The 12,384-nt window shown below is 30.4% G+C and overlaps 1 long non-coding RNA gene across 2 annotated transcripts in view; it reads right to left on the reverse strand.

Annotated features, from left to right (window-relative positions):
- Positions 1 to 725: 725 nt before the first annotated feature.
- The window catches only part of LOC136976298 (uncharacterized), a 39,431-nt gene continuing 27,772 nt past the window's right edge, over positions 726 to 12,384 (reverse strand). For both annotated transcript variants that reach the window (XR_010880907.1, XR_010880908.1), the window contains exon 4: positions 726 to 1,260. This is a non-coding gene — a long non-coding RNA (uncharacterized lncRNA). The remainder of the gene's footprint in view (positions 1,261 to 12,384) is intronic.

A 12,384-nucleotide genomic window follows, 5' to 3' on the forward strand; every position in this document is an offset into this window, starting at 1 on the left:
GGGAAGGTTCGGTTCGGGAGAAGCGTATGGAGTTAAAAGATCCGCAATGCGCTAAAATTTCGCTCTTTGTAAACTTTGTAAAGAAGAGCGACGCGGTTGGTTCTGAGAGAATAATAGCTTCTCGAATGTTGCTAACACACGACTCTCCGGAATAAAACCTGTTCTGTTCTTCCATTCTAAATGCGGACTCATTTCCAAACAAAAAAGTCGTTCTTGACCTCCACTCGGCGTTTTTCTCCCTCTTATAAATAATGTGGCGAAAGTACCTCTCCTCTCCTTTCCACTACAAATTTCTCGTTAATTCTCCGAAATAAATTCATATTTAAAATTTAAAAAAAAGAGGGAGAAAACTAATTTGCCCGGGAGAATTATTTTGTGTTTAGTTAGTAAAAAAGAGTAATTTGGAAGGTTAAAAACCGGCGATTAAATTTTAAAACACGGAAACGAATGCGCTATCTTCGGGATTTATGGCTAACGTCTCAAAAATTAAATTAGTTTAAACAAACCGCCATTAGATTACCCCCGACGTTGGAATATAAGTTAGTGGAGGTGAGACCGACGTGATTACGTCCACTTCTCTGTCTTTTTTATATATAATTTATTCGGGAAGCGAAAAGCAGACGGTGTAAAAACGCTACCAAAAATAGATTAAATTTTATAATTAGGATTGGTCGGCGGAATTTGCTAAAAACGAAAGGAAGAATAATTCCAAATTACAGACGGAATATATCGGAAGGTTATTTTATTTTTTTTTGTTTGGAGGGAAAACATTCCCATCAGGTCATTCCACTCGGAAGATAAAAGAAGCGGACAATGAATAGTGCATGAGAACTTCTCCTTAACGAGGCATCAATCTGTTACATATTAATGATTTATTCATTAATTTATTGTTCGTGGCCGTCACTCGCCACGAACAAATTCGATCTTCTACCGCCCCGAATCTCCGCCGGCCGCGACGTCGAAATTTAAAGTAGGATTGCCAGGAAGATCGGTTAACCATGGAACCTCCTCCTTCGATCGGAATCGGTGAAAGTGGATGTCTTCGTGTAGTTTTATCTGTTTAACCAGTTCGTCAGTCATCAATTTATTTGAATGGTAGAAGACGACGAGGTTGGTTTACACTTTGATTATTTTTATTAAAAATAAATAAGACAAATATGAAATACGGTCGCACTTTCGACGGGGAACGTCGGCTTCGTCCAGACGTAAACAAGAGCGTTGGAATCGTTCTTCCGTCTTCCCTCGACTCGATTTTCAAATCTGAAAAGAATCGGAACGACTTTAGAGAAAGATCGGACGACAACAGGAAATTCCGCCTTTTTTTTCCGCCTTTTCTTCGAGGATTAAGTGTCGACAACAACTGACAGTCTATAAAATCTATTCCCACCGAAAAATTTCAATCGACAGACATTTCCGCCATCCTTAAAACTCCACAATTCCTTCCTAATTCCGTAATAATAATAATAATGTTAATTCGTTAGTAATTGTAAAAATCACCGTTAATTATAATGTCGACGGCCGGTCTTCCCTTCCTGTGTGTAGGATTTCTACTTTAAGTTTCAGGCAGAGCCATTTGTATTTTTCTTTTAATTGTAACAATTAATTTGTCTAGATGATCTCCAAAAAATGCCGAAAGGCCTCGTTCTCGTTAACTTTACCCTTTAAGAACCGTTAAATTTAGGCCGTAAATCATAAAGCGGATGTAGGTCGGGCGCCCGCCGATGTGCACGCTTTATCTAATTTTCTTCCACTCGTTTTTGTGGCGGAATAAAGGTTCTCTCGACGGCATAAAACCACCTTCCCGTCGTCCCTCGGAAACTGACCCCGCCAAATCTTAATATAGACGTGACGTAAACCTCCGCCGACGCTCCCGCCCCCTCTGGAAACGTTCGAAAAAAAAATGAATGCCAGAAAAAAAATGTACCGTAACTCCGGAACGGTAATCGATTCGGTACTTATAGACACAGTCGGGAGGGAGAATGCTTATATTCCAATTCCGGTTGGTGACCCGAAATGGTCCGTGTCCCCTTCGAGTCGCGCGGCGAGATTCTTCCTTCCGCGTATCTCACCATCTTTCGGACCTAAAAAAAAGCCATAATGTAACATTATGTTATAAAGTCGAGATTTATTCTTCGGACGACCTCGAACCGACGTATCGCTTACATCCGACACAATTCGTTACTAACGTTTCGCAAAATCGAGCGGTTCTCTGGTGTACGCGTCGCGTCGGCGCGAGCGACGAAGCGAAGGACAGACGGCAGCTTTCTGTAGCGGAAACAGTAACGCGCTAATTAAACGTTTGTGTCGTCCTTCGCCGCGTCAGTCCACCTCCGCAGTTAAAGACGGAAATATTTCGTCCGAGACGTCGGCTGCGGCCTCTGGCCACGTCACGCGACGCGTCGGCCATGAAAATTTTTTTTCCACGCGTCGCTTCTTCGCTCCAAAGATTGAAGTCCGTCTATGAATGACATAAGGACTGGACAATTTAAGTATTTAAAAAAAAAAAGTATCTTATTACGTTTGAAGAATACATAAACGAAGATTTAATATTAGGTTAATAGGATTAAATTATTCAAATTAACGAAAAACAATTTTATAAAGGAGCGACTCCTAGATTTAATTATAATGAATCATAATTAGAACGATTACCGAGAGATGGCGACACGAAAGACCTTGGAATTCTTTTTAGACGATATTTACATAATTTTAATTTTAAAATGAAATATTCGAAAAGAATAACGATTCGTTCTCTAACCGGAAAATTTATTTTCGACCAGTTTGGCGATAACCGGAAGGGCCACCGGTTAATAGAGAAAAAAGGATTTGGCTCGGACCTATTCAATTCGGAAAAACCTCCTTTTCCGGAAATTCCAGGTTTCTCTGTAAGGAGCGGAGAATTGCTCGATGATCTTTTCCGCCGATCCTTTTCCAATTGAATCTTACGGGTGAAAGAGGCGAAGTCGTGACGACCCGAAAGAAGTGAAAGAGCTTCCGGAATTCGATCGGAATCCGGTGGATGGCTGGAAAATAATAAAGCGTGACCGCAGTCTAACTTCTAAAAAATAAAAAACAATTTTTTTTTTCTTTCTTGCGGTCTCTCTTCTCAAACCGACTTGACCAGAACTCATCTTTCGCTTTTCGTCAACGGGAAAGAAACCGTAGCACCGTTTAGAGATTTGTCTTTTGATTTTCTGTTCTTTAATGGCTATTCTGTATTGGAAACGCTCGACCAAAAAAACAAAACAAAAATCCATTTCCACTTAACAAAACTACAAACGTAATTCCGAAATAACTAAGTAATTTAAAGAAAAAATAATAACAACAACAACTTATTATTTACTGTTCAAACTGTTCTAGGTCTAGAGAGATAACAAAAAAATATGAATTCTATCTTATCGCCAACGTCGGATAAAGTATGGCGACACATTTAACGATACCGCTACAAAAAAAACCTGGCAAAAAATTACATGCAGTCGACGATATAACCCTTACGTTTCTATCGCATTTCTTAAATTAAAAAAAAAAAAAAAAAAAAAAAAATGTACTGCGGTATCAACACGTGAAAATTTGTAGACGGACGATTACCTTCGCAACTACTGTACAAGGTGAAGAACGTGATTGCGGAATTAACTGCAAGATTCCTCTCGATCTCTGGAGAAACGAAATAAACCTGCAGAAATAAATTCGTCGTCTCGGAAAAAAAATCAAAGGATCGAATTCGACTCCATTAATTCGATTCTTGTAGCGGATTCCTTCCTAACGTTATCGAAGAGAAAGGTCGAGTGGATGATACCTATTTACGACCGTAAACTCGACCTTATCGTCCCTTCTTCCGGTGACTATCATAAAAAGAAAAAAAAAAAGAGGCGAAGGAAAATAGTGTAGACAATTATCAGCGAGGTTGAGGCCGAAGTTTTAAACGCGAAAACGTGTACGTCGGACGTCCGGCGCCGCTTTCCTGTAAGCCTAGAAGTTTGACAATGGCGTTTGGAAAGTCATGCTCGCATTCCAAACGCCATTGTCAAACTTCTAGGCTTACAGGAAAGCGGCGCCGGACGTCCGACGTACACGTTTTCGCGTTTAAAACTTCGGCCTCAACCTCGCTATCGTCTCTACTTTTGACGGCACTCGTCGAAGTAGACTGAATACTAAGAACTCTGTTACGCAATTGCGATCACTGATTTTAGCACCTTGAACCGACGAGATATTGAATATTTGACAGGTCGTCACATTTATAAAAAAACAAATAAAGAATACGTCTACGATCGATCTAACGAGATGAGTTAAGGTCGCTCGTTAGTATTTCACATCAGTCTTCCCAATTTGTTACTTTTCAATGTCAAATACTCGCTCCTCTACACAACGGAGGCGAAAAAGTCGCTGTAGAAAAAGCGTAAATTTTTCGCTACTATTTTAAGAAAACGAAAAAGAAATAAATAAAAACGGTAACAAACATTAAAAAATTAAAAAGGCAGGAATTTGTGTCGACGATATCAGTGTTTCATTAGACGGCATCCGAATCCGTAGATAGAAGTGTTAAGTATCTTCAATTGAATACAAATATTTGAAAGACGGATTATTCCGCTTTTTAAAGAAAGCAGATGGGGAGTTCTTTAAAGTCGCGAGGAGTATCTATTGCGAGGTCACCGGCTGTGTACTGGATTAAATGAGTAAACTGTAAACGACGGTTGAGTCAGAGGTGAGCGAATTGAGTGTATTCGGTGACCCTGACCATTATAATGCCTGGTGCAAAGCAAACAGACGTCTTTGGCAACCGTTTTATATTTATTTTGTTATATTTTGCAGGCTTACATAATGTTTAGACAGCGAGAAATCTTGTATTTGACAGCGAAGCTACTCCTCCAAGTTGGATGTAATTTTATTTTTAAATAAACACTTATTTTTTGTTTAGTCTAAAAAATCCTTTCTCGAGTACTCTTTGTTATTTAAACGAATAATTGATATTTTTAAACGCTTTTATTCAACTTGCTTTGTATCACGTTCTTAAATCTTGCAATTCAACTTCCATCTACTTCTAATTACGATAGACGATCAGAAACTTTGAGAACACACCTAATCCCGATAATGTTTAGGGAATGGCCCTATCCCCACCAACCTTTCCATCCGGAAACCAGATAAACATAACCAAACGTACAATTTAATCATGATGTGTGCACGCGAATACACCGTAGGGATGTTCAATACTGTACAGTACTGTACTGTACATGGTTGAGGGTGGAAAAATGGACCACCTCCTCACCATTCCAAGCTCGAAAAACGTGACCAATGAGAGGTTCTTTTCTAATTTTTTAAAATGTATTATAATTATTAACTCTATGAATTATTATTCCGTCTGTTGATATTATGAGAAACTGAATTTATATTTATAATAAATAGTATTCATCTTACTATACAATATAAAAATAATCATAATAAAAACGTAAACCTAATTTATCTAAATTTCTAAATTATATAAATCCATTTTTTTTTTAAATATATATACAAATGTAATGTAAATAGCTGGAATACAAACAGTTTTTAAAAGAAAGACTTCAAATATATCTAAAATTTAACACACATTTTTAACTATTTTTAATATCTGTAACCAACTATATTCAGTTTTCAGATTAACATTAACACCAAATTGTGATGCAAAGTTATTCTATTTCTTATCATAATACCAATTTTTTATGAAGGTGAATTAAAATAATCTGGACAAATAAAATAAAATTTATTTTTGAAACCACTTATTTTACAAGAAACTAAATAATTTTAAAACTTAGTAATTACAACAAATAATTCTTCTATTTCTAAACATAATCTCCAGTTATATCCTATCACTACTAGTCACTCAATTTTATTGTCAGATCAATGATAACTGGGGTACATCCATTGATAAAATATCTATCCTCTCTGACAACTTTTTTAAAGGTCAAAGAGATCGAAACAGCTGTGGATGAGATTGTGAACAATTTTCCATCTGAAAGTCTTGTCTTTAATCCGATAGTTCTCAACCTTTCTGAGGCTGCGGAAAACCATTTACCTTTTATTATACGGAGCATCGGCATTAATATATTAAAAAATCAATAAGCAATTCCATATTTACTATTCTGGTGAAACAGAGAAGCAATAAACTTTATTATATTAAATAAAATAGTAAACATGGAATTTTCTACAAATAAATTAATAAGTAATATGTTGTTGTACATTGGAATAAATTTTCAATGTAAACTTAAAATTTTTTCATGGAACAATTGGACAAGTCTGTGCAACACTTGTGTGGAGAACAGCTGCTCTAATTTGATTGTATTAAGTAGAAATAATTTAACAGAATTTTCACATATATGTTAGTATTTGTAATATAATTTTTTGAGTGTGTATAAGAATTACTCTCTGTAAGAACTAGTCAAATAAATGAGAATAACTTTATCACTCAATAAAATGATCTCAATCAAGAAAGATTAAAACTAACAGGGATATTTCCAAATCATATTTTGCTGTTTACATTTTACTATGTAATGATAGATCCAAATTTATTCTCTTTAAATTTTCCAACAAAAAATGTCATCATCTCTACACTAATGTAAATGTAAATTACTTTGTTGTTATACAAGTCTCAAAGCAACTTGGAGATGAAACTTTTTCTGCATCTCTGTGACTTGTGAATAATAATATGTTATTTTACCAAAAGCCAAGTTTTTTATGTGATCATTTCTTTTTGCATTAATTACACGGTAACTTTTGTAAAGAACAGCTACCTTTTAGTCTTTGATATACAGAAACGTTTTTATCAGTCAAACATATAACAGATAAATTTATTTTACAATTGGCAACATGAATAAGTCATTTTGGAATTACTTAAATCACCAGTTTTATGAAAAATTCAACCACAACTGTTCCATAAAATGTATTTGTATACAGTTAAATATATAATATTGACAAATCAAGTATGCCATGATCCACACTAAAATCGAAGATCTGTTATTTACAAGTCGTCTATGCATTTTCTATAATTAGACAAAGACTAATTTGTAAAATATTCACTCCTTTTTATTTCTTTCTTTCTTTTTCTAAATTAAAAAATGTTTTGTGATAAAGTCTTATATAATTAAAGCTAAACAAGAGAAATGTCTTTTGGTGTTCCAAATATGTTAAAACATATAAAAATATATAAGAATTAAAATTGTTATATTTGTAAGTACTTTCAATGAAAAATCAACAGGTATTTTTTGCAAATGAAAAAGAACAAATGATAAAACCTGTTGTGTTCTTTTTCCATTTGTTCTTTTTAACAAATTCATCTCCTTGTTACCTGAAGAATATAAAATTATGAAATCTTTTAAAACTTTCAAATATTTAACACGTTTTGACTACTAAAATTTTAAATTATAATTAAAATGTTTAGAAAATGGTTTCAATAACATTTGTGGAGATTATTGTAATAATTAAATTTTAGTTTATTATTATTATTTCATAATACAGTGAAACTTGTGTAAACTGGACTCAAATGGCATCAAATATTTTTCCAGTTTGAACAGGTTTTTTTTTTAACACAGATCACTGCATGCCTAAGAGATTTTCCATTTAGGCAGGTTTCCATTTTATTACGATTCTGTTTTTGACAGGTTTTACTGTTTATAAATATGAAGTAATCATCTGGTTTCTTATAAATCCTATATTTTTAGGAAAGTGCAATAATTCGATATTTTTCTTCATCCTGAGTAAGAAGTACTAATTATACATTAGTACTTCTTATCTTCAGTCATGCTTGAAGATTTTATAAAAACAATCTTAAATATTTTCTTTTAGAATTGCAAAAACTGCTTTCCATTTATGATTCAAAAGATTTTACTTCATTACACTTCCAATCCTATTACAAATTGCATAATACATTAATCATAGTACAGTATTTTCTTAAAAAAACTTTAGAATGAAAACCTTACATAAACAATATGAGCAAATTGTCAAAGAATGACAAACTGTTCTAACAATGACAATTGTTAGCTAGCAAATTCAAACTGCTAATCTTCAGGAAATCAACTTGATGTTTTTCAGCCGTATCAACCAATTTAACAGATATTGACAAAATTTGGATAATTTAGAATATGGCAAAATTAAAAGCATATAACTTTCTAATGCCATATCTCAAAAACATCCAAAAATAACTATATTACAAATTTGGAATTTTGCCAATTTTAGATCTTTGATAATTTAGTCTTATCATTTACACCGATTAACGGGTCTTTTCCAATATGTGAATTAGGAGGCTTTACACGAGCCATTATTACAATTTGCATTGTAAATTTAACCTGAAATTCTATTTTCAATTAGCAAACATCAATTTTTATACAGACATACCAATTTTACAGAAAACTAATCATCTCATTCCATATCATTTCTTTAAATTATCTACTAAAGAGTACTGTCTAAGAAGAACATTCTAAGGAATATAGTTAAAATTAGACGTGCAAAGCAAAGCTAAGAATAAAATGAGACTAATATGATATCTACTGAAAATGAGGTTTTTGACCTCAAAAACATTTATTGTTGATAACTTTTATAAAGATCGTTTCATTTTTATATGACAAAAGACATTTGGAATTACATAAAGTGTTTTTATTTTTATTTCTAATTTACAGCATTATATTTAAAATAGTTTAAATATAATGCAATCCTGGAGAGAACAGAAAAACAAAAATTTAAATATTAGGCATTAAAATAATTGCACATACTGACTTATCACATTTTGTATTCAATAAATGTGATTTCCATTTTACTACATTTAAATATTTTAAAACTGTTTAAAAATATGCTATATAATACTTTTATATTTAGTTTTTGTAACATGCATATTTTAACTATGCAATTTAAATTCTATCTACAAAAAGAATGATGCGACTTTTCCACAAAGCAACTTTCTAAAATGTCGGTAAAACTAAAAATGATTGAATGTTAACTCTTAGAACCTGCAAAATCCCAAAAGAATAAGTTTATCTCTTCATTTTTCTCTTGGCAATCAACGTAGAAAATATCAATGTATGTAATGGCTCTACTGCCTACATAAATTAAGATTGACTGAACTGGAAGTTGTGGTATTTGGAACTATTAACAGAAAAAAAAAAACCAGAAATTATTTATTTTTTTTAAGATTTGATGGGATATAAAGCTAAAGATCATCCAAATACAATATATATAGGTAGCTCAGAAATATCTTTTTCAAGGATAGTACATATGCAGTGCAAATGTTTGCAATCGGAAACAGTATACTTAAACTATCTTCTGATATTAAATGAATTTTAAAAGAAAAAAACTACCAATGTTAGTTCAAGTACTACTGTTATATTATTTATAACTTCTTTGGGTATAAATTTTTGCCTTGTTGAACAGAGTTATTTTTATTACCAAAGCAATATTTATTTTTTCCATTAAACTGTGAGAGAGAGAATTATTCATAAATAAATCAATGCTTGTAGTTCTTCGTCCTTCTAATGCCGGAAATCTAAAATGTTACAGTCAGATGCATCACTGTATTCTATTTTAGTGTTTCATTTTTTTTTTTTTAAATAATAATTTTATTTTATATATTTTCAAATACATTTAAATAATATAAGGAAAATGCTCGAACTTAAGCTTACGACATTTTTTTCATTTACTTAATTCTAAAAATCAACTAAATACAAAAAGCTAAAGAATCATATAGAAAGGATTATACATGTAATTTTGTTACTTAAAGTCGATTCAGTTGACATACATGAATCAATTAAATACAATTTGTTTTATTTATTTTCTGCTATATTTGGAAAGTTTTTCTTTATTACAGAAGCAATCATTGCTTGCTTTCTGTGTAAAAAGATTTTTTTTAAAATGAAGTCTACAACTGTATCATTTTAATTAGCTCATTAATAGAAAATTCACATAAAAGTAAACTAATAGTTGTAGGATCTCAAATGTCTGTCTGAACAATTTCACTTTTCCTAATTATTAGGTTTATACATTATTTAGTTTAACATGCAGCTAATGGTTCTCACTTTTTCTCATCTTACAATGCATTCTCTCATTACAATTTAAATGTAAATATTCACTCAATTATAGCAACAAAAATATTTATAAAGCTGTATAAATAAAAGGAAATTGAATATTAAGTAAATAGCTATATAAAAATTCTATTTCTAAACTATGCTTCCAAGTTATTTTTTAAAACACATTCTGAAACAAATTGTTGTTTTGTTATAAATAAAAAATAAGTAACTATAATGTAGAATACAATGGTTACTTATTTTTTATTTATAACAAAAAAAAAAAGAAAAAACAGTCTGTTTCAGAACTTGTTTTGAAAAAAATATTCTGGAAGTGTACAGAATTTTCACATCTCCTAATTTTTAGATCCCAAAAAACACACGATTTCTTAATAAACATATGTTAAAGAAAGTAACAGTTTTAATTTAAAAGTCCTTGGACAACTTTATGAAAGACTTCGTCATCAGATTATCTATATAAATAATTACAAAAGCAGTTTTGTCAACAATTCTGTAGCAATTGATTTATATAGAATATTTCAAAAACTGAACAATTTTTAAAGTATTTGGATAAATCAATTATTCAAATTAAACAAATGTAATTTATATAAATAAAAATAATATATTCGATAAGAAAAAATTCACAATTGCTAAAAATAATATTTTCAATGTCTATAAATACAAGAATAGTCAGTGTATATTTATAACTGTATATGACTAACAGATTAAAAATCCTAAACTAATTCTGTAACACATACTAATTATGACAATTTCTATTGCTGTATAAACATTTATGATGTCTTACTGAGAGTTCTAGTTAGAAAAATTATGAGCACGTAATACATTGATTATAAAATTAAAAATGCTATAATTTATTTCACAAAAACTTTAATCAATTAAGCATTCTTTTTAATCTCAAAATATAATTAATCTTGTGTTTACGCACTGTATATTAAAAAATATTGCTTATTAGCCAAAATGTATTAATGAATATAAAATGTCTCTGTATAATAAATTGATGATATTTAATGAGACGAATTCAAAACAAATGACACATTAAATTCAAATGAAAGTTGAAGTTAATCGTTATTAATTTTTTTAAACTAAATCATGTATATTTTTCAACTATTAATTACACAATTAAAAAAATATTATACTAGATTATAGATTTACAAAGAATTACAGATTACTATAAATATGGAAAAGCTCCAACCAGAAATGTTCAGGTAGTTTTGTCACATTTAGATCATCCAAAAAAGTTTTCTTCCTTAAAAATTTGTTAGTTAATACCTCATTAAATAATTCAGTTATCTATAAAAGATAATATACCATCTGTAGTATCAAATTATTCAACTTATGTAACTTATAACTGTTGTAAGTACATAATCTTGAATAATTTGAATTTAAATGTATTTTTAAAAAAATAAAAATATATTAAAAAATAGTATAGATAGTTTTCATTTAATTAATTTTAGTTTAATTACAATTTTAAAAAATTAAATTGTTTATAAAAAATATTAAGAGAATTTGGAACATTTTAGTATTTTTGATGGTTTATTACTACTATGAAAAACTATTTAAAGTTCATTTATTATTTATGTACGAATTATTCTGAACAGAGAACAAAAATTATCAAGAATTTTCTTTGATGTTATGTTCAATTGCTACAAATTATCAAAAATAAATGTCTGTGACGTCTATTTTCTTTGCAATTTAATACGAGTCTTTCCTGTAATGCCTTTTCAATAAGTATTAGCAGCAACTAAGCTCAACACTGACAAAAAAAATAACAAGTCAAAAAATAATACAGAAAATGTCAGTTCTATTTCTAATACTTTTTGTAACAAACTTATCCAATAAATTAGGATATTTTTGTTTATATTTAAAAATTATAAAAATTATCACAAAATTTTTCTATTACTTAATAATCTAACATCTGAATGGAATCAAAAGTGACTTATATTAAATGTAATTTGCAATGTATTCCATTGTCATGTAAAAATCACAAAAGTTACGTTCTGAATAATGAACATTAAATAATATAGACAAATAAAAATAATACATGAAATTATTTTACTTGGTTTTAAGATTATTTTGAATCTTGTCAAAGAAAATATATATATATATATAAATATGATGATAACAAGATGCCAAAAAAGCAATGGAACACGATCTCATGTTAATTGGATTCTAAATTAATATGATCTCACATTAACTAGTTTCACTACAGCTTGGTCAGGGACTTGATTTTACATAAAAAATAGCAAGAAAATTGTTAGTAAATAACTGATTGAAAATCACTCGATGAATGCGTGATTAATTAAAAAGATCAGAATTGTCAGGTTATTTAAATTTATAGTAAATAAAA

Source organism: Centruroides vittatus, unplaced genomic scaffold (genome assembly GCF_030686945.1).
Source record: "Centruroides vittatus isolate TY-2023 unplaced genomic scaffold, ASM3068694v2 contig_4, whole genome shotgun sequence".
Lineage (NCBI taxonomy): Eukaryota > Metazoa > Arthropoda > Arachnida > Scorpiones > Buthidae > Centruroides > Centruroides vittatus.